Source organism: Pseudophryne corroboree, chromosome 2, assembly GCF_028390025.1.
Source record: "Pseudophryne corroboree isolate aPseCor3 chromosome 2, aPseCor3.hap2, whole genome shotgun sequence".
NCBI classification, from domain to species: domain Eukaryota; kingdom Metazoa; phylum Chordata; class Amphibia; order Anura; family Myobatrachidae; genus Pseudophryne; species Pseudophryne corroboree.
This window is the reverse complement of record NC_086445.1, coordinates 334178910-334203558: the sequence shown is the minus strand read 5'-3', so window position 1 is coordinate 334203558 and position 24649 is coordinate 334178910. Positions and strand designations below refer to the sequence as shown.

At 42.3% G+C, this 24649-nt stretch overlaps 1 pseudogene; it reads left to right on the top strand.

The window, feature by feature from the left end:
* Positions 1–1104: 1104 nt before the first annotated feature.
* LOC135054299 (5S ribosomal RNA) lies at positions 1105–1224 on the top strand (annotated as a pseudogene).
* Positions 1225–24649: the final 23425 nt, after the last annotated feature.

Genomic DNA, 24649 nt, shown 5'->3' with positions numbered 1-24649 from the left:
CAGTTATTAAACATTGCTTGTTATATTATCTATATACAGATACAAATAGTTGGAGCATCAGAGACATTGCATTTATGATATTGCTGGTATCAGCTACTTTGTTGCTATCTAACCACTACTAGGAGCTTTCTACTGTGTGTACTTTCCAGCTGTCATTATAATAAGGATCCCTCTTTCTATCACTATTAAGGTGTGCTCAATGCCGGGATTTACCTATATACACTATGATCACCACGAGTGAGCAATTTCAGTGACGTTAGGATCATTGTGGCCTTCTGTCACTTGATGTATATCTCAGCTCAAACAAATTGCTCCAGCCACTGTCCTGATGTTCAATATCTTAGCGATTAACTGGTTTGATCTCTGAGTAATTACATAGGTTTATTTCATATCTCAAACAGTGACCTGCTGGCAAGCACCATGCAGAGGCTCTCTTTCTACTACAACAGTGTTATGAGCGGTTGCAGGCTTTATATACAAGTGCTGTGATCTAGCCCTTTTCTTTTGTGGTGCAGAGGGGCCATTTATTCAATGCTTGTAGCTTCTATATACCATTGTTTGCTTTCCTGCTATAATTGCAGGTTATTTTGTGCAGAGTAATTACACTTGGGACATAGATACACTATAATTTAATATGGCCGTACTGGTGTTCCTAGGATTTATTTACGGGCATAAGGCAAGTCCATTTGTGGATGGTATTTGGCTTTTATGAATTTTTCCACATAATAGGCCTTTAACCTACCTGTGTACTTTTTCTGTGGCTGATGTGTCACATGTTGACCAGCCAGGTGATTGCACACAACTTCTTATGTTTTTGATGTTGACGCTATACATGATTTCAATCCGCATTACTGCAGACATATAGTGGTTACACTACATATATTAGGAGTGACCAAAGAGTAGCTAGAGATAAGGGCGCACAGGCTAAAGTACAGGTAAGTATTGTTTAAGCAAAGGCCCCCAGAAAAATTTATTGATTTAGTTTCACTCTAAAGTTATCACAAGAAATGGGGGGTGCTACCACGGACACAAAGACTACAATCACATGATTCAAGAAGAAGAGGAAAATGTCCAAAATGTGGTGACTAAAGAGGCAAGCTTAATAATTGCGGTCATACCTCACTGGAGATGCCCAATCTCTTCTGACCTTGGAAGCTAAGCAGTGAAAGGCCGGATTAGTACTAGGATGGGAGACCACCTCTGAACACCCTGGTACTGCAATAAATTGGCTGCCTGATACAGTGTCATCCACATTTATACCACTTGGTACTCGGTTTTACATGACCGATGATTTAATTCTCTGCGTTAAAAATGATCCAAAATGGATATCTGCAGAATAAATGATGGTCATATATCACATGAGATATACTGTGCGATGATGTTATGACAAAAGTACCACAGATATCAATTTCCGGCATCTCGCATATTGTGATATTGATATCACCAATGATATACAACTTATTTTCATATTTTCGTGAAGCTATTTGGTTCACATATAATTACTCCTAAAATTAAATTTTAATATTTACCTAATAAAAATGTTCTTACCAGTATTAAATATATTATATTTCACCCTCTGAATTAGAGTGCTCCCACATAAGAGTCTACTTTCCAATATTTCTTTTTTTTTGTTTGTTTCTCTTGTTTGACATTTTCTGACTCTAGGGAGCACCACTGAAAGCAACAAACATAGGTATTAGGATAGATTATCCTTACATACATGGTTTCTATATCCAGAAGCAACTCAGTTATATAAATTCAGTTTTTCAGAGGTCATTATCTGTTTGATTTTGGACTGGTGCGGTCCCCACCAAAACCCCTTCTTTCAAAACATTTTAAAACTAATTGTGGCACAGCTTGAGTAAAGGAGAGGGCTGATTCTTAATAGCATGCACAACCCTCTATTTATCACACCAGAATATAATATTCATGATTAGACAAATTGTTGATCAACAATTTTATTGATAATATTATTGGATAAAGCTCCAATAATAGGAGAGTATCCTTAAAATCTGCTTGACGCCATGGTATTATGCAGCAATCACCATCAAAATAAACCCTTAAATCCAAAGAAAACACTGCAGCCATAAACAGTGTAAAGAAGTATTGGGCATTGACTTGGCAGATCAAATCCTCTCCAAATTAAGACTAACTATAAACGGTGCCCAAATTTGAAGATCGTCTTTGATATCCTTGTACAATCACACATCGCGGTGAAGTTTGGTTACCCCAGCTGTTGAATGTTCCAATTTCTGGCAAAAAAACACAACCCTTAGGAATAATGCAACAAGCAAAATTAAATGAACCTAGCAAAGATTGCACCAAATTCAATTTAACCTTCCCTGAATCGGAACATAACCAGATGCATTCTAAATGCAACACAAATCAGGTACATAGACCATCCTATCATAGTCTGTGCTGACAATTTACTGGTGATGTAAACAGGCTTATCATTCACCTCAGGATTCCCTTGTAGCTGCAGTCCAACGTGGAATGGGTATCGCCAGCTTGCTTACGGTCAGATGAAATGGACTTAGACATTCAATTGGAAGTCATGAGCATCTCTGCTGCACATGACTTCCACATCTAGGGGGTCATTCCGAGTTGATCGCTCGCTGCCGATTTTTGCAGCGCAGCGATCAGGTAAAAAAATGGCAAAATTGAGCATGCGTATGCACCGAAATGCGCAGGCGAATCGTATGGGTACAAAAAGGATAGGTGCTGGGCGAGGGATTTAGTGAAGATTACATTCACACAGCCGAATGCTAGGTGATTGACAGAAAGAGGCCGTTTATGGGTGGCAACTGACCGTTTTCTGGGGTATTTGGGAAAACGCAGTGGTATCCAAGCATTTGCAGGGCAGGTGTCTGACATAAATTCCGGCACCAGAAAGACTGAAGTAATCGCAACGGCTGAGTAAGTCCAGAGCTACTCTGAAACTGTACACATTTTTTTTGCTGCGCTCGGCTGCAAAGGCGTTCGTACACTTACAAAGCAAAAATACACTCCCCCGTGGGCGGCTACTATGCGTTTGCTCTGCTGCTAAAAGTAGCTAGCGGGCGATCAACTAGGAATGACCCCCCTAGTCCTGTGCTAGAGTTCTAGATTTAAACTGATCTCTGTCCATTGCCAGTACAAGTATTCTTCCTGGTCTCCTGTATCAGAAGATGTTCTCTGAAACTCAAGTTTCTCTCTGGTGCAAATCAATAGTGCTTCTATTTCACTACCTGATCCAGGGGGTAATTCTGAGTAGATCGCAGCAGAAACTTTGTTAGCAGTTGGGCAAAACCATGGTGGTCATTCCGAGTTGTTCGCTCGCTAGCTGCTTTTAGCAGCATTGCACATGCTAGGCCGCTTCCCCTCTGGGAGTATATATTAGCTTAGCAGAATTGCAAACGGAAGATCAGCAGTTCTGCTATTAAATATTTCCCTGCAGTTTCTGAGTAGCTCCAGACCTACTCCTAGATTGCGATCACCTCAGTCCGTTTAGTTCCTGGTTTCACGTTACAAACACGCCCTGCGTTCGGCCAGCCACTCCCCCATTTCCACAGCCACTCCTGCGATTTTGGCTGGCACGCCTGCATTTTTTAGCACACTCCCGGAAAACGCTCAGTTTCCGCCCAGAAACACCCACTTCCTGTCAATCACTCACCGATCAGCAGAACGACTGAAAAGTGTCGCTCGGCCCTGTGTAAAATTGCACAGTTTTGTGTGAAATGACTTAGCGCGTGCGCCCTGTGGACCACACGCATGCGCATAACTGCTGGTTTTTAGCCTGATCGCAATTCTGCTAAAAATAGCAGCGAGCGAACAACTCGGAATGACCACCCATGTGCACTGAAGGGGAGGCCGATATAACATGTGCAGGGAGAGTTAGATTTGTGTGTGGTGTGTTCAATCTGCAATCTAAATTGCAGTGTAAAAATAAAGCAGCCAGTATTTACCCTGCAGAGAAACAAAATAACCCACCCAAATCTAACTATCTCTGCACGTTATATCTGCCTCCCCTGCAGTGCACATGGTTTTGCCCAACTGCTAACAAATGGGGGCATTCCGAGTTGATCGTAGCTGTGCTAAGTTTAGCACAGCTACGATTGTTAACTCAGACATGCGGGGGGATGCCCAGCACAGGGCTAGTCCACCCTGCATGTCAGTGCCGCCCCCCGCAGCACAAATACAAATACAAAAGCATCGCACAGATTCGATGCCTTTGTATTTGAGGAGTAACTCCCGGCCAGCGCAGCTCCTGCGGCTGGCCAGGAGTTACTCATCGCTCCTGCTGGCCGCAGTGGCTGTGTGACATGTCAAGCAGCCTCTGCAGCCCGCCCCCCAATGGTCCGGCCACGCCTGTGTTGGCCAGACCGCTCCCCCTAAACACCGGCTAAACACCGGCATTCAGCCCCCTCCGCCTCTCTCTCAGAGGTGATCGCTAGGCAACAATGACTGCCATGCGCCAGCACACTGCGGCGCCGGCGCATGCGCAGTTCCGACCCGATCGCACGGCTGCAAAGAAGTGCAGCGTGTGATCGGGTCGGAATGACGCCCTAAGTTCTTACTGCGATCAACTCAGAATTACCCCTTCAGTACTGGCAGTGCTCACCATTCTGCTGCAAGGAGTAACCACCTGCTCTACTTGTTGTAATCAGTGCTCATTGTACACCAATGTGCTGTCTGCTAGCTGCAGTGATACCTTGATAAGTGGATGGGACTCTGTTCTGAATTGTATTTAAGGATACATTTTTCAACACATAGTAAGTGGGCAAGTACTTACAATAATTAAAGGTATGTAGTAAGATTGTGTAAAAATAATTGTGTAGTCATAAAATAAGAATAAATTATCCATAAACAATAAGCAAGTATTACCGGAACAGCATATAGCATTGTGTAAAGATTTATAAGCAAATTTATAAGCAAATGGACAAAACCATGGGGGTAATTCCAAGTTGATCGCAGCAGGAATTTTGTTAGCAGTTGGGCAAAACCATGTGCACTGCCGGGGAGGCAGATTTAACATGTGCAGAGAGAGTTACATTTGGGTGGGGTGTGTTCAAACTGAAATCTAATTTGCAATGTAAAAATAAAGCAGCCAGTATTTACCCTGCACAGAAACAAAATAACCCACCCAAATCTAACTCTTTCTGCACATCTTATATCTGCCTCCCCTGCAGTGCACATGGTTTTGCCCAACTGCTAACAAAATTTCTGCTGCGATCAACTTGGAATTACCCCCATGAGCACTGCAGGTGGAGCAAATATAACATGTGCAGAGAGAGTTTGGTTTGGATGGGGTGTGTTCAACCTGAAATCTAAATTGCAGTGTAAAAATAAAGCAGCTAGTATTTGCACTGCACAGAAACAATATAACCCACTAAAATCTAATGCTCTTTGCACACGTTATATCACCCCCCCGCCATGCAGTGCACATGGATTTGCCCATTTGTTAACAAATTTGCTGCTGCGACCAGATATGAATTAGGCCCTCTGCCTTTAAAGAAGTGGGCAGACAGTAAAGAAATGGGACGGGAAAATCATAAAAAAGAGAGGCGAAAAGGGGAAAATACCATAGAAGGGGAGAGCAAGGAAATAAGGAGAAACAAAAAGGGTATGAAAGAGAAAAATAATAATGCTGTAGACAATGAGGACGAGATGTATTAAAACTAAAATACGTTAAAAACCCATAAAAAATTGTTGTTGTTTTTTTAACCACATTTCCATATGTACTAAGCCCTTGAATACAAGGCTTAAATATGGAGGCTAATGCCAGTTTTTGCTGGTGTTATCTTATAGAAGCCTATGCAGAGCCGTCTTAACAGCAGTGTAGGCCCCTGGGCACAGCAATGCACTGGGCCCCCTACCCACCCATCAGCGGTAGGGGTGGAGGGTTCTATCAGCGGCAGCTTTGATGTCCCGTGGGCAGAAGGGGGGGGTTCTATCTTTCGCTCAGCATGTAGGACCTGGAGAAATAATTTCTGCTAATTACTCCTTTACTTCATAGATGGGGCAGGAAGGAGAACACTAAACTGTAGAAGGGGACATTGATCTGAAAGAAGGGGTCAGGGTACGTGACTTCCAGGGTGGTAGGGGGTGTTTAATACATAGGGGAGGGGTCAATAGTGGAGTGGGCTTAATATTCATAATTTTCTGGTGGGAGGGCAGCTTTCTTTACTGCAGATATCTCCAGTTCCTGGAAATAGATTTCCTAGCTTTAATGGGTTAAAAAAAATAGAGTCTCACCTTTCAGGAGGTGCTGGGGACTTGGGGATCAGACTTCAGGAGCCAGAGCAATCCACCAACGAAAATATAAAACTGCATATTGGGCATGTGGAGCTGGAGCAAGGACCAGCTGCTTGAAAGCTGATATTTCTGGTTCTGGGCATAGTAAAGACAAGCTGCGAGGGGTCACAAAAGAGGAGAGTCCCAGCTTTTGGAGTATACCCTCAGAAAAACTCTAAGTCAGACAGAACTCGAGATATCTGGCTGGGAAGAGCAATTAACAGCCTTGGATGGGGACCACTGCTTTGAAGTCGAATATCTCTGGTTCCTCATGGCCGATTTTCAAAAATCAGGTACCCCTGGAAAGAGGGGACCCTCAGCTATCAGCCTAGGGCAATTTTATCCCTGGGGCCCTTGGGCAAGAGCCCATTGAGCCCATACGAAAAGACGGCCCTGAGCCTATGAACTTCTTTATACATGTAGCATGCACAGAGGGACTCCTGGGACCTAAACTTGGAAGGCCAGTGACAAGTGCTGATTGTAAAGGACAGCTATTATTGGGAGAGCTACTGTTCCCTTTGCAATAATAATTGCACATGTTAGTACATATGCAATTAGTATGTTTGGAGTAAGTTGTGGGATATACTGCATCATGGATTCGATACTTAATACATTCTGCCCTGAGAGAAATGGGGTGGACAGATAGATAGGGGAAATGAGTGGTAGAGAAGTTAGGGGTTGAGAGAGAGTGTCAGTAGGGAAAAGAGGAGTGAGAATGGGGAAAAAGGGGAAATAGAGGGGGAAGGGTAGAGAGACAGAGGGGGAGGAAGAGAGAAAGAGGGTGAGGGGGAGGGGTGAAGAGGGAGAGTGGGAAACATTTGAATGAGACCAATATTTGATAAAGTGTATTTTTATAGTAATAATGAAAACTAGAATGTACTCACCTGGAGAGTAACACTGACAGCGGGGGAGGAAGTGCAACAGTATAATCCATGACTGCATATTGGGGGTCATTCCGACCCGATCGCACGCTGCACTTCTTCGCAGTGGTGTGATCGGGTCGGAAATGCGCATGCGTGGCGTACGCATTGCGCACGCGTGTCATTGCCCGGCGACGGCTGTTGCCGGGCAATGACGCCGGGAATGAAGAAAGCGGTTGCAGAAGATTGACAGGAGGAAGGCGTGACGGGGCGTCAACTGACCATTTTCCGGGAGTGGTCCTGCAAACTCAGGCATGTCCAGGCGTTTTGAGGGCGGATGTCTGACGTCAAATCCGGGACCTGCATCGCAAATGGTAAGTAGGTCTAGGGCTGGTCTTGTTTTACGTGAAACTTTTTTAGCATAGCAGGGCTACACAAGCATTTGCAGCCCTGCTATGCTAAAATACACTCCCCCATAGGCGGCGTCAGGATGATCGCACGAGCAGCAAAAAGTTGCTACGTGCGATCAACTCGGAAGGACCCCCATTGTACAGCAGTTAATGGTCTCAGGGGAGGGGGCAGCCAGCTACCAGGCAGGAAGATCAGGGTTATTGATGCTCAGGGAGAAGTGAAACTATGGCTGGCACCCGAAATAGCACAGCATCTGTGTCACAGCACCTGCTGATGGAGTCCAACCCAGAGGGGAATGCCATGATCTCCTCGTGTCCCAATATTTTCTTACCACTACAGATTTGCTGCAGGCCCCAGAGACCTGGTGGGTGCTTTAGTTGCCTAATGCCAGTATTGCCTGCAGCTACCCTCCCTCCTCCGTAGTAAAAAATCAATTGCAGAAGCATCTTACCATGTATTCATATCATATGTGCTGCAGTGCACCTTGCCTTGTTCTTGCCTACTCTCTAGCACACCACAGTGACTGAAAGGGCAGGAGAGAAGTGGCATGCGCTTGAGCCGGCATTTGTTAGCTGTCCAATCAATGTGCTGACAGTCTGCTAGTAAAAAATCAATTGCAGAAGCATCTTACCATGTATTCTTATTATATGTGCTGCAGTGCACCTTGCCTTGTTCTTGCCTACTCTCTAGCACACCACAGTGACTGAAAGGGCAGGAGAGAAGTGGCATGCGCTTGAGTCGGCATTTGTTAGCTGTCCAATCAATGTGCTGACAGTCTGCTAGGGCCCAAAAGCAGTGGCATCAGCTCAAGTAAAAATTTCCTAAATTAAATAGCCCTGTTGTGGGCCTCCTGTGACTTGCAGGGCCCTAAGCAGTCATTTGTGCTGCTTTATGGTGAATCCGCTACTGCTGCAGCTACAGTCTGCTATACAAAGTATCCTGCACTACCTGTTTCCAGTGTCCACAGCTAGTATCATTGAATGTAGCAAGTTCTACAGCTGCTATCACAGACACATATGTTCTAGTGTGTTATAGGGCGGGATGTACTAAAGGGAAAATGCAGTAAAAACCCTGTTTTCGGGGGTTTTACCGCATTTTCTTATGTACTAAGACCCGGCCGCCGGGTTTTCGCCGCTGAGGGTATTGCCATCTTTGTATGGAGATACCCTATAGAAGCCTATGGGCTTTTTATCACCAGCAGCTACAACCCGCCGCCTCCACCACCCCCCACTGCAGATGCCTCCCCCCAGGTATACCTTCCTCCAGGAAGCCTGGACCCAGAATGTAAAATCCTCCTCCAACTAGCAACGCAGCCGGAGATCCTTCCGGCTGCAGGGGGGAGGAGGGGGCACCCAGGACAGCCTGCTGCCTTCTTCCTGGCAGTTGAGGAGAGGGAGAGCCCAGGGAGGTGACAGAGACCCCCCGCACACCACTTCACAGGTATCGCGGGGGGCCTCCATCACCGCATTGCAATGTTGATTGCATATGTTAGTACATATGCGATCAACATTCTGCGATGGGCAGCGAGGGGAGGCAATGTATGTTAATACATCCCGCCCATTGACTGAATCATTCTGTACTCATAGCAGTCATGTGTTCTAAGTCATTTTTTGGATAGCTGCCACTGCCAGGTAGTATACTTAAGTAACCTAGGTTTATTGTAGTTCCCTGTGTAATATTAGGGTGATACTGGATGAGGGAAAGTCTCATTCCACCTCCTAGTTTCATTCACTCCAGTGTAAACAAGTCTAACCCTGTGGCCCTAGTCCAGAGTACAATACAAATACAGAATATGGCAGTTTGTACTGGCCAAATGGACTTTGCCCAAAAAACAAGCCCAACCAGCAGATTCTATACAAAGTCTGGTAAATAGACTGGAGAAACAAGAAATGACTCATGGACTAGTGATGCAGTTGCTACAGTAAGTTTCCACCCATATGGATCTTATTCAGCAAATTATTGATTGTTCTATTACAGTCTCACAAACACTTCAGGTAGTATCCAGTTCCTTAGCACTATACTTGAGGTTGCCTAGTATTCCATTTGTTACCTTGCCAACACTGTTGTTGATGGAAGTCATATTCCAGGAGGACTTACAATATCACTCAGACAGCAGCTGTGAAACTGAAGGTGGGTGTATTATATTCAGAAGAATTAGAGTTTTACATAATTTAGAATGCTTCTTGTTGTAATGGATTACCCATGGCCCCAAAAGCATAACCCTCATAGAGACTAGTTAACTCCTTTGGTTCTGGTTTAACTTGTGGGCATGTTCAGATAACTGTCTTCAATGTGTATTGCCTATTCAAATGACTCAGACTTCCAAAGAGATTCTACTTCCATCTGTATATGCAAAATGTACAGATGTATTTAGCAAATAAACTGCAAAGACTCTTCCACCTAACCAGACTGGGACTGTCCCATTGATCTTCTTCCCAAGCAAGATGTCTCCCAAAGGCCAGCTTTATCTCTGCCAGACACAAAAGCAATGTCTGATTATATTAAAGAAAATTTAGACAGAGGGCTCGTACATCTATCAACCTCTTCAGAAGGAGCTGGGTTTCTTTCTTGTCAAAAAAGAAGGTACCTTACAGTATGTCCTTGCATAGATTACAAAGGTCTAACTGAGATTACCATAAAAAAATCAATATCCTCTTCCATTTATATCTGAACTGCTTCACAGACTAAAAGTTGCAACTATAATTTCTAAATTGGCTCTGTGTGGTGCATATACAGTAATCTCATCCAAATCAGAGATGAGCGGAAAACAGCATTTAATACTCATTATAGCCACTATCAATTCTTGGTAATGTCTTAGCTGTTTTTTTAAATTTCATAAACAAAATATTTCAGGACTTGCTCTCTATGTAGTAGTCTATCTGGACAATATACTTATCTTCTCTCCAGATTTGCAAACACATTGTACTCATTGGGCCTAATCCCACAGAGTATACAAGACCAATTACCTTTTATGTTTGTTTAAATAAAGTAGGGAGTTAGCCTTATGAAACCTTGCCCCTGGTATCATGCCAACTCCAACTTATTATTAGGGCATGATTAACAGGGTGGTGACAAGGGCAGTCAGCTGGCGCACCCATATACCTGGGGTCTTCACAAAGTCTTACCCACGATCTGCCAAATTGTCTTGGGGTTGCTGTGATTCTGCTTCGTAATGCATTTTGTAAACAGAGCACCAGGGCCATAAGGATATGGCAATCAGCCGGTGCCATTGACACATGGTGGTACTGTTGCCCAGTGTGCTAAAGTGTGTCTGAAGTGACTGGCACAATAGATAATATGCTATTTATCCCCTACTTCCCTCCTCCTCCAGCTGTCTACAGTGGGGAAAAGGCATAATCTCACCCCTAAGAGCAGTGAAGAGGAGCTGCAAGGAGGAACACAGCCATGGAAACTAGCTGAATCCATACAAAGTGGCAGAAAGGAGGTAGAAATAAGGTAGAAGTGTATGTAATAAGAGGGCCCTGTCGGCATGATATTAATACATTGCATGACATAGTGGGAGGAACTGGGGCATAATAATACTGGAGGCATAATATTAATATTGGGGCATTGTGTTGCGTGGGAGGGTGGGCAATGTGGGGCAACATTGATTAATTATTTTTCAATCACATTAATACTGGAGGCATTGTGTGGCTTAGTATTAATACCAGGATCACTGTGTCGCATATTTTGGGCACTGTTTGGTATACTGGGGGCACAGTGTAAAATATTAAGCATGCAGCATGGCATAATGTTATCACTGATGGCTTAATATGCAATTAAGGCCCTGTGTGGCATAATGCAATTGTAATGGTAGCAGCCCCCACAAATGAGTTGCCCTGGGGTCTCCACAATCCATAATCCAGCCCATCTCATTAAGCTTTCCTCCCTTACAGTTCTTTTATTATTGGCTGTCTCCACAGATATGAGAGGAGTGTCGAAAAAGACATGCCACCCACCTAAAACACAGTCATTGTAACCAAACTATTTACCCTTTTCTGATCACCCCATGTTGGATTTCGCCAACACTCTGCACTTAAGTCTTTAAGACAAATGCTACATAAATCTACCATCCTGCACTGATCAGTTTGATGTGTGACATTTGTACATCTGTGCATGAATGAGTCTGAATTTGTATACAAAGAGCTACGATGCAGCAGCCGCTGATTTTTCTTACACCAAGTTCCATTTTGCTTCATCTCTGACTTTACATGGGTTTAAAACTAATTCCTGTGTAGTTATGTTCATAATTTATCATCTCTAATACACTTTGAGTGATGTTTCTTTGCATTACTCACAAAGCGCAATGGAATTTGCTGCGCTATATAAGAAACTGTTAATAAATAAATAAATCTGCAATGTGAATAAGATGCAATAAATAAGATGCTAGGTGTATGAGGACACATCTGTACTAGAACAATTGGCTCATCCCCTCCTCCTCCTTTAAAAAAATATACCAATTAGCAATAATTGTACTAGTAGTAACAACTATAAGTTCTCAGGGGAATTAATAGGCCCGCTGGTACCTGTTGTTCCACAACAAAATAAATACCCCCAAAAAAGACAAGACACGCACACTATGATAGTAAAAGTTTATTTACATACCCTTACACACTCACACATACTTACCTAATGTCCCATGCAGCACCTCGGTCCCCTTGTTCATGTAAAATCCATTAGGGTACCTGTACAAAAACCCAAGATACTCACTTAGAATCCTGTGTAGATCTGTCTTCTTCGTTCCAAGTAGGCATCCACGGGGTTAAAAAAAAAGAATAAACCCAGTCCATGCAACTAAAGGGGATACATGTTTACCCATGTATCCCCTTTCCCCGAATGCCAGGACCCTCCGTGACTCCTGTCACTAGAGCACCCGGCAGCCAATCAGGATGCGCCATGTCATAGCGATCTCCTGATTGGCTGTGCGCTCTTGGCCTGTCAATCAGGCGGAGCTCATAGGCTATAATAGAGGATAGCGGTCCTCCATTATAGTCAATGGAAGGAAAATTGCGGTCTGCTGTAGGCCACAAGGTTAATTGAGGTCACCCACAGTTTTCCCAAAACATCAGCTACTTTATCAATCATGATTATTATACGTTAATATTACCTCTTAAAAATTTAAATAACAACTCTAGTCCTAATTTCCTTATCTCAGTGTTATAGAAGCACGCCAGTAATATTACCGTAAGTAGTCTTTCTAATATTAACAAATGTCCTCTATGAAAGACAATGCCCTTAAGAACCTTCGAAGATCTCTCCTAAACTTAAAAGCTAATGTAAGCATTAAGAGAAAATATAAAGAATGTCAATTGTGTAATAAAAATATTAGTCAAGCATCACTTCTAGGTCTAAATAGGGGTGTATCATCTCCAAAATAGGAACATTAATGAAACAGAAGAACATTTAGGCTGAACAACCAATTGGGCCTTTTCATATTCCTATGAAGAGTTCTAGGGTGTCCATGAGTTTTATGTCTGACAGTTCTGAGTCTGACACTAGGCCTTCTGTAATTCAGATCCTGTTTGTTGGAAGTGCAGCAAATTTTGAAAAGTGGGGAGGGGATGTCAATGACAGACAGCCATTTACCAAAGTGGAGACATGTTGCCGCCATGTTTTGGGGACTGCAGAGGTCAAGATTTCTGCCAGCGATGGAAATTGACTCAGCTGGCTCATGGTGTCGCAGGCGATCTGATGCTGCCTCATAATGCAAGCAGGAGTCATCTACTTATATCAGAAGCATCCTGCTGCATTACCATATTAGTGTATCACTGCTGCTCCTGCTGCATTGCCATATTAGTGCATCACTGCTTCTGCTGCATTACCATATTTGTGCATCACTGCTTCTCCTGCAGCATTACCATATTAGTGCATCACTGCATCTCCTGTTGCATTACCATATTAGTGCATCGCTGCTGCTCCTGCTGCAGTACCATATTAGTGCATCACTGCTGCTCCTACTGCATTACCATATAAGTACATCATTGCTACTCCTGCGGTTGTACATTACCAAATTAGTGCATCACTGCTGCTGCTCCTCCTGCATTACCATATCAGTGCATCACTATTGCTCCTGTTGCATTAACATATTAGTGCATTGCTGCTGCTCCTGTTGAATTTTGATCTTAGTACATCACTGCTGCATTACCAAATTAGTACTCACTGCTACCACTGCTGCATTACCATAAAAGTGCATCATTGCTACTCCTGCTGCAGTACCATATTAGTGCATCGCTGCTCCTGCTGCAGTACCATATTAGTACATCACTGCTGCTTTTGCTGCATTACCATATCAGTGCATTGTTGCTGATCCTGTTGCTGTGCATTACCAAATTAGTGCATCACTGCTGCTCCTCCTGCATTACCATATTAGTTTATCACTGCTGCATTACCAAATTAGTGCTCACTGCTACCACTGCTGCATTACCATAAAAGTGCATCATTGCTGCTCCTGCTGCAGTGCCATATTAGTGCATCACTGCTCCTGCTGCATTACCATATTAGTGCATTGCTGCAGCTCCTGCTGCGTTACCATATTAGTATATCACTGCTGCATTACCAAATTACTGCATCACTGCTACTCCTGCTGCATTTCAATAATAGTGCATCATTGCTGCTCCTGCTCCATTACCATATTAGTGCATCATTGCTGCTCCTGCTGCATTACCATTTCAGTACATTGTTGCTGCTCCTGCTGCTTTTCACTACCAAATTAGTGCATTACTGCTGCTCCTACTGCATTATGATATTATTGCATTGCTGCTATCCTGCTTCATTACCATATTAGTACATCGTTGCTGCACCTGGTGCATTACCATATTAGTGCACCACTGCTGCTCCTCCTGCATTACCATATCAGTGCATCACTGCTGCTCCTGTTGCATTACCATATTTGTGCATTGCTGCTACTGCTGCATTACCATATTAGTACATCACTGTTGCATTACCAAATTAGTGCATTATTGCTACTCCTGCTGCATTACCATATTAGTACATCATTGTTGTTGCTCCTGCTGTTGTGCATTACCAAATTAGTGCATTGCTGCTGATCCTGCTGCATTACCATATCAGTGCATCACTGCTGCTCCTGCTGCAATACCATATCAGTGAAATGCTGCTGCTGCGTTACCATATTAGTGCATCGTTGCTGCTCCTGCTGTATTACCATATTAGTGCATCGCTACTGCTGCTCCTGCTGCAGTACCATATTAGTGTATCGCTCATGCTCCTTTTGCATTACCATATTAGTACATCACTGCTGCACCTGCTGCATTATCAGATTGGTGCATTGTTGCCGCTCCTGCTGCATTACCATATTAGTGCATCACTGCTGCTTCTGTGGCTACATTACCAGATTAGGGCATTGTTGCTGCTGCTTCTGCTGTTGCTGCACTACCATATTAGTGCAGCACTGCTGCTCCTTCTGCATTACCATTTTAATGCATTGCTGCTGCATTACCATATTAGTACATCACTGCTGCACCACCATATTAGTGCATTACTGCTGCTCTGCAATATTAGTGCATTGCTGCTGCTCCTGTTGCATTACCATATTAGTGCATCACTGCTGCTCCTGCTGCATTACCATATTAGTACATCGTTGCTGCTCCTACTGTTGTGCATTACCAAATTAGTGCATCGCTGCTGCTCCTGCTGCATTACCATGTCAGTGCATCGCTACTGTCCCTGCTGCATTACCATATTAGTGTATCACTGCTACTCCTGCTGCATTACCATATTAGTGCATCGCTGCTAATCCTGCTGCAATACTATACTAGTGCATCACTTCCAATGAAGCAGCAGCAGTGCTTCCTCCAACCACAATTGAATCAGGCCCACAGTTAATCAGCTTACAATTCTTCCACAAATCCTAAACCAGTTAGAAATAACAGTATGCCTATTTTTTTTAGAAAGTGAGGATGTTACATTGGAAATACCTCCTACAGTATGTTAGCATGGGGGATTGTAGATATTATGGTGACAATACCAAGTGTATTTATAATGCATGTTCTGGGCTTAAACAAATTGCTTAGGATTATGTTCATGATTTTCTAAGTAATTTTTATAGAAAGAGAGAAAAGACAACTCTATTTTTCTGGAGCACTCTTAGAATAAATGAAAACTTAACTTTTATTTAGACCTCAAAAATTACTCACAATGGCATACCAACATATAACATTCAATAAAAAGCAAATTTTACTATCCAAATTTGGCCTCTCATTGCCACATTATCAAATGTATATCCACTTTTGGGTAATAACTGAAATTGAATCCTGTGAAAAATATATATTACTGTGTTGAAAAAGTAGAAACACTTTTATTCACATTTTTAGCCTTATGTATCTACAAAGTAACTGAACAATATTCTGCTACTTATTGGACAGCCTTGTAAAATCTAATAATTGTTTGTAACAATGTTACCAATTCTAAATCACAACCATAACATACATGGAAAACAATTGTTGCTATATCCATTTGCTCTATCCATTAACAGATGACATTAAACATAATAGTTTTGCTATTATAACTTGTTGGTAAAATGATTAGCAGATAATAAAAATTGTGTATATACAGTCCCTTGTAAAGTGTTTTATTCTCAAAGGATAGCAATCACAAGAGAAAAAACGTTTCAGAAAGAAGGGGGACACACAAGGAATATGTACTGGGTTTCTGCTTTTGAAAATCTGCTGCATGAGCATCGAATAAACAATGAGAGGACCTTGGGGGTAATTCAGACCTGATCGGTGCTGTGCATGTTCGCACAGCAGCGATCAGTCCTGACCTGCCAACAGCTGTCTTAGACCTGCAAAAGCATCTGCCTGATTGACAGGCAGAGGCGGTCGCTGGGCAGGAGGGTCCGGGCCGGCGGCATTTAGCTGCCGTTTAGTGGGCGCAATCCGGGCAATGCAGACGTGCCTGGATCGTTGGGGCGGCAGGCCGCTGCAGCTTCGTGATGTCACATGCAGCCGCTGCGACCCAGGTTGTGACGAGTAGCACCCTGCCAGAACGCAGGAGCTGCGCTGGCTGGGAGCTAAATAAAGCATCGCCGCTGTGTGATGCTTTTGTTCTTGGGGGGGGTCGGCCCTGACATGCGGGGCAGACTAGCCCAGTGCTGGGTGTTCCCCCGCATGTCAGGGAAGCTGATCGTAGATGTGCTAGATTTAGCACATCTATGATCAGGTCTGAATCACCCCCCTTATTAAGTACATGTGTGTGTCCCTAAGGCCTGCATCTGCTTTTAACTCATAATGTGCCTGTATGGGCACGAGTTAAAGAGAGTACAGGGGAGAGATCCCTACTTGAACTAGTCCAAATCGCTTAGTATTTGTAAGCCCAACGAAAAATTCAATAGATATCAATATTACATAAGTGTGTAAAATTACTGTTTATATAAACATTTTCTTTCTCTGCATAGATAACATGTTTTTTTAAGGATATCCAACATAATCACTCCAACCTATTTAGATAGTGATTTCTATAGAATGAAGCTTCACATGGAGTTAGAATCCAGGGTTTCTACTGTCCGCAATCATATCTTAGGACATTGGGGGTCATTCCGAGTTGTTCGCTCGGTAAAAATCTTCGCATCGCAGCGATTTTCCGCTTAATGCGCATGCGCAATGTCCGCACTGCGACTGCGCCAAGTAAATTTGCTATGCAGTTAGGATTGTTACTCACGGCTATTTCATCGTTCTGGCGATCGTAATGTGATTGACAGGAAATGGGTGTTACTGGGCGGAAACAGGCCGTTTTATGGGCGTGTGGGAAAAAACGCTACCGTTTCCGGAAAAAACGCAGGAGTGGCCGGAGAAACGGAGGAGTGTCTGGGCGAACGCTGGGTGTGTTTGTGACGTCAAACCAGGAACGACAAGCAGTGAAATGATCGCAGATGCCGAGTAAGTCTGGAGCTACTCAGAAACTGCTACGAGGTGTGTAATTGCAATATTGCGAATACATCGTTCGCAATTTTAAGATGCTAAGATTCACTCCCAGTAGGCGGCGGCTTAGCATGAGCAAATCTGCTAAAATCCGCTTGCGAGCAAACAACTCGGAATGACCCCCACTGAATTGTAGATGAGAGGACCCATATGTACTTCTCCAAGGAATAAGATGTACTTCTGCTGTCGGTATTCTGGTAACCAGGCAACCGATGAGAGAGCACAGAAAAATAAAGTGAGAAACAGTTCTAATCAGATGTATATAAATGCTAATCATTTTTCCAACAAGTTATAATAGCAAAACTATTATATTTACTGTCATCTGTTAATGGATAGAGCAAATGGATATAGTAACAATTGTTTTCCATTTATGTTATGGTTGTGATTTAGAATCGGTAAAATTGTTACAAGCATTGTTACAAACAATTATTAGATCTTACAAGGCTGTCCAATAATTAGCAGAATAATGGGGGTAATTCCAAGTTGATCGCAGCAGGAATTCAGATAGCAACTGGGCAAAACCATGTGCACTGCAGGGGAGGCAGATATAACATGTGCAGAGAGAGATAGATTTGGGTGTGGTGAGTTCAATCTGCAATCTAATTTGCAATGTAAAAATAAAGCAGCCAGTATTTACCCTGCACAGAAATAAAATAACCCACCCAAATCTAACTCTCTTTGCAAATGTTATATCTGCAACACCTGCAGTGCACATGGTTTTGCCCAACTGCTAAAAAATTTCCTGCTGCGATCAACTTGGAATTACCCCCAATGTGCAGTTACTTTGTAGATACATAAGGCTAGATGTGTGAATAAAAGTGTTTTTACTTTTCAACACAGTAATATATATTTTTCACAGGATTCAATTTCAGTTATTACCCAAAAGTGGATATACATTTGATAATGTGACAATGAGAAGCCCAATTTGGATAGTAAAATTAGCTTTTTATTGAATGTTATATGTTGGTATGTCATTGTGAGTATTTTTTGAGGTCTAAATAAAAGTTAAGTTTTCATTTATTCTAAGAGTGCCCCAGTAAAATAGAGTTGTCTTTTCTCTCTTTCTATATAAATATGGCGTACAACACTGGGGAGCCCCACTGGTCTTTTGACAGAGTTCAGTATATGCTTTCATATTCAATTGAGTAACTACCATTCAAAATAATCATTTGTCTATATACCGGTATATGTTTATTTCAGTACCCACTAGGGTTAACCCAGTGTGCTTTTCCCCTAAAACAACCCCTTCTAGATTTTTTAAGTAAGTCATATTCTGACATGCCTTACATAAGTGCATTGTTATTGCAGCCAAAACACAAACAGGTCCACCACTTGCACACAGATTTTTTCTAACCATAAAGAGACCTGTGTAAAGGTACAGGATTATCTGTAATATATATGAGGTGAAAGAAAGTAAAGGTAGTAACCAAGACTAGGTAGTAACCAAGACTAGTTACCTTCTCCCTATTATATATTTTGCAGCTCTTGTAGTTCATTGCAGCAGTAATTCAATATAAATCCATTATATGAACAGGCAGTCCAGCAGACACTAGCAGCAACTTTGGTATATAGGGGGTAAATCCAAGTTGATCGCAGCAGGAACTTTGTTAGCAGTTGGGCAAAACCATGTGCACTGCAGGGGAGGCAGATATAACATGTGCAGAGAGAGTTAGATTTGGGTGGGTTATTTTGTTTCTGTGCAGGGTAAATACTGGCTGCTTTATTTTTACACTGCAATTTAGATTGCAGATTGAACACACCACACCCAAATCTAACTCTCTCTGCACAAGTTATATCTGCCTCCCCTGCAGTGCACATGGTTTTGCCCAACTGCTAACAAAGTTCCTGCTGCGATCAACTCGGAATTACCCCCATAGAGCGGTGGAAAAAAGTCTTGCTTCGATCCACAGAAACATTTTTGTGTGTTTGAACATAATTCTTATACCTTTATGAAAGTCATCTGGAGACTTGTGAGTACATTTTCTTTGTAAATAATTTATCTGTTAGATTCTGAATATTGTTTGTATTTAACCTTTTACATGACTACATTCCAAGGCTGGAACATCAGCTTTGTAAAGCTGTAATGGTTTAAATACTTGTTTATGACACTGGACATTTTAAATAAGTTGTGTAGAAGGCAAGCTGTAACATATAGTGATGTGCTATTGCATAATGTTGTGTAGTTTTCAATTTGCTGCTTTTTGAAATGTTATAAAATGTTGCAAAAATGTTATAAAAAATGTGCAATTAGTATTAACTTTTAACTCCAACTATGTATGTGGAATTGAAATTGGTGTCCCATGTCTGTGATAGTTGTGATAGTTATTTTGTGTAGTGCTTGTCAAGCATTTGTATGTATAAAATATTGTTTTATCTTACCGATATGTACTCATATGTATTTTGTCCATAAGCCATGTACAACAATTTCTGAAATGATCTGCAATCGGAGGTGGTTGAAAGACAGCTACAAGGTCAACCAATAGGTCCATCCCATTGGATAGACAGTCAGAAGGTTAACAGGGTCAAAAGGTCAACATTCAAATGGTTGACAGGGTCAAAGGTGGACATGAAGAAAGGTTACCACGCATATGGTCAATATATACTTGACGTTTTTTAAGTTTTAATGTTTTTACAACTTTTACTGCATTTACTATCCAATGTCACAAACCATTACCTTTAGTAAACCTTGTGGCAAGTGAAGCAGAGCAAAGTGAGTCTGTGAGCCTTAATCATGGTGAAGGAAACAAGCCCACAAGGTGACGCATTTTACAAATGTTGATGAAATATGTTTAAAAACAAAATAAAAAAAACACTTTTTGTGTAGACCTATTTAACCTGATGACCTTTTGACCCAGTGGACCTTTTGACACTATCAACCTTTTGACTGTTAACTAGAGATGAGCAGGTTCAGTTCTCAGAGAACTGATCCCCCCCCCCCCGAACTTCACGATCTGAGCCGGCTCGGGACTTCCTGCCAGACACGGATCCCAGAATGTGGCAAAACATCATCATCCTGTTATCGGACTCCCACAGGTTTTGGATTCCATGTAAATAGCTGCACGTGGCTGCCACTTTCACTCCAGACTTGGAGAGTGAGGGAGACAGACCTCTGTCTCTCTATGGGTGGTGGCATCAGATGGGGTCAGTGTGTGCTCTCTGGGAATGCAGTCCTGTCACTGTGGTGTACATGTGCTGTTATTGGTGCTGTCCTTTCACTGTGGTGTCCTGTGTTGTTAGGAGTGCTGCAGCTGTATATGGGTGTTGCTGTCCTGTCACTGTGCTGTACAGGGGCACTGTCCTGTATGCTGTGAAAATATAAGGATGCTGTGAAAATACAGGGGTGCTGGTTTTGTCCTGTATGCTTTAAAAAAATTCAGAGGTGTTGTAAATGTACACTGGCCCTGTCTTGTATGCTGTAAAAACACAGGGGTGCTGGCCATGTCCTGTATGCTGTAAAATTACAGGGGTGCTGTTGTTAAAATAAAGGTACACTGGCCCTGTCTTGTATGCTCTAAAATTACAGGGGTGTTGTTAAAATACAGGGGTGCTGGCCCCGTCCTGTATGCTGTAAAATTACAGGGGCGCTGTTGTTAAAATAAAGATACACTGGCCCTGTCTTGTATGCTATAAAATTACAGGGGTGTTGTTAAAATACAGGAGTGCTGGCCCTGTCCTATATGCTGTAAATTTACATGGGTGCTGTGAAAAAAATGAAAACTGGCTCTGTCTTGTATGCTGTAAAAATACAGGGGTGCTGTGAAAATACAGGGGTGCTGGCCCTGTCCTGTATGCTGTAAAATTACAGGGGTGCTGTTGTAAAAATAAAGGTACGCTGGCCCTGTCTTGTATGCAGTGAATTTACAGGAGTGTTGTTAAAATACAGGGGTGCTGGCCCTATCCTGCATGCTCTAAAATTACAGGGGTGCTGTGAAAATAAATGTACACTGGCCCTGTCTTTTATGCTGTGAAAATACAGGGGTGCTGGCCCTGTCCTGCATGCTGTAAAATTACAGGGGTGCTGTTGTTAAATATAGGTAAATTGGACCTGTCTTGTATGCTGTAAAATTATAGGTGTGTTGTTAAAATACAGAGGTGCTGGCCTTGTCCTGTATGCTGTAAAATTACAGGGGTGTGTTGTTAAATAAAGGTACACTTGCACTGTCTTGTACGCTGTAAAATTACCGGGGTGTTGCTGAAATATAGAGGTGCTGGCCCTGTCCTGCATGCTGTAAATTACAGGGGTGCTTTTGTTAAAATAAAGGTACACTGGTCCTGTATTGTATGCAGTAAAATTACAGGGGTGTTGTTAAAATACAGTGGTGCTGACCCTGTCCTGTGTGCTGTAAAATTACAGGGGTACTGTGAAAATAAATGTATGCTGTAAAATTACAGGGGTGCTGTTGTTAAAATAAAGGTACCCTGGCCCTGTCTTGTCTGCTGTAAAATTACAGGGGTGTTGTTAAAATACTGGGGTGCTGGCCCCATCCTGTATGTTGTTTATTGTTAAAATAAAGGTACAGTGGCCCTGTCTTGTATGTTGTAATATTGCAGGGGTGTTGTTAAAATACAGGGGTGCTGGCCCCATCCTGTAATCTGTAAAATTACAATGGTGCTGTTGATAAAATAAAGGCACAGTGGCCCTGTCTTGTATGCTGTAAAAAAACAGGGGTGTTGTTAAAATACAGGGGTGCTGGCCCTGTTCTGTATGTGTTGTACAAGGTTCTCTAACCCTTTGAACTTGCCTCACATGAACTCAGTTCAGACACTGCCAGCTTGAGTCAGGTCATCAGGCTTTTGCAGACGCAGCTGATAAAATTGAAGGAGGAGCTAAGACAGAGCAATTCCGCTAAGTATGTGGGACTTGTGGATGGAGCTTTTCATTTGTTATGCCAGGATTTAAGGGTGGTCAATCTGTTGAAATCAGAGCACTACACTTTGGCCACCATGCTCGATCCTAGGTTTAAAGCCTACATTGTATCTCTTTTTCTGACAGACACAAGTCTGCAGAGGTGCAAAGACTTGCTGGTTAGAAAATGGTCAACTCAAGCGGAATGTGACCCGTCAACAGCTCCTCCTTCATTTTCTCCCACAACTGGGGCTGCGAGTAAAATAATAAAATATCCTATCCCACCCGCTGGCGGTCATGCAGGGCAGTCAGTAGCAAGTGATGACATCTTGTCCAGACTGAAGGAGCTGCCAACAATTACTGACATGTCTACTGTCACTGCAGATGAAGATGTCACCATTGGAAGAATGGTGGAGGATTATATCGGTGACAGCATCCAAGTAGGCATGTTAGACAGTCCATATCTATACTGGCAGGAAAAAGAGGCAAACTATAGGCCCTTGCACAAACTGGCTTTATTTTACCTAAGTTGCCCCCCTCCAGTATGTACTCTGAAAGAGTGTTTAGTGCAGCCGGTAACCTTGTCAGCGATCAGTGTAGGAGGTTACCTCCACAAAATGTGGAGAAGATGATGTTCATCAAAATGAATGATACATTCCTCCAGGATAACCTTTACCAGCAATTGACTCCAGAAAGTACACAGGGACCTGTAATGGTGGATTCCAGTGGGGACAAATTAATATTCTGTGAGGATGAGGATGTAAACACTGAAAGGGGTGAGGAATCAGAGGATGAGGATGAGGACAACATCTTGCCTCTGTAGAGCCAATTTGTGCAAGGAGAGAATAATTGCTTCTTTTTTGTGGGGGCCCAAACAAACCAATCATTTCAGCCAAAGTCATGTGGCAGACCCCGTTGCTGAAATGATTGGTTTGTTAAAGTGTGCATGTCCTGTTTATACAATATAAGGGTGGGTGGACGGCCCCAAGGACAATTCCATCTTGCACCTCTTATTTTTTTCTTTGCAATATGTGCTCTTTGGGGCTTAGTTTTTAAAATTGCCATCCTGTCTGCCACTTCAGTGCCACTCCTAGATGGGCCACGTGTTTGTGCCGCCCACTTGTGTCACTTAGTTGCAGTAATCCAGCTACCTCGGTGCAACCTTTTGGCCTAAAAATAATATTGTGAGGTGTTCGAAATAGACTGGAAATGAATGGAAATGAATGTTATTGAAGTTAATAATACCGTAGGATCAAAAAAAAATGTGCTTTTAGCTGTTTTTATGTTTGTTTGTTTGTTTGTTTGTTTGTTTGTTTGTTTTTTTAAATCCAGATTCAAAACCAAAACCCGAAAGGGTGGTTTTGGCAAAACCAATCTAGATCCAATACATGAAAGGAGTATTTAATTGTTTTAAAAGTCAGTTGGGTGTCTGTTTTTTCCTATCTAATAGACAGGAAAAAGCAGACACCCAACCGGTTTCAAACAATTGAATATCCCCCAGTATGTCTATCTTACATTCGATGTAACATAACAGCCCTAAATGTTGCATACAACATTATAATCCATCAAAATTCACCAAATTAAACTTTCAAAGCAACCTGACAAGTTCCTAGAGCAGCTGATAGAAATAATATGTAAACTATGAAGAAAAAAAGAATAGATGCAAATTTATTATATCAACAGAGTAGCAGATTCATGAAATAATTGTACAAACCACAAATAATATTTATTCAAATGACTTAAAATACTTTAAATATATATTTAATTGGCCACCCTTTGCCCTTAATAATTGCAGCATAGCATTTTTGGTCTAAAGTGTATACGATTTTCTATCAGATTACTGGTGACAAACAGCTCTCTTTTGGTTGATTATTTTCTCCACAATTTGTACAATGAGTCATTGTGTGGTCATCTTGAAAAATGAATTCAGCTTCCAGAAACATCCTCCCATGGCTCATATGCTAGCACTGGTTATACATCCAATGTGTGTTATCATTTCCTCAGATTTTCATAGATTAGTTGAGAATATACAGTATGTCCATGATTTCAATTTAATCTTCATGCTGTTTCTTTCAAAAAGCAATTCCTCAGCTGGGCAGGGAGCTACAGGCAATCCTGATGTATCTAAAAAAAATAATTGTATCAACTTTCCATAAAACCATGGATATTTGGACAAGTGGAAATGGTTATTGTGTTCACAACTAGATTCATTTGTGCAAAAAATAGATTTAGGAGGGGGTATATCCTACCTCAGTTCTAAATTACAGTATAAATCTACAGTTGTCTAATATTTATATGCTACAGTTCATGCATAAATAGGCAAC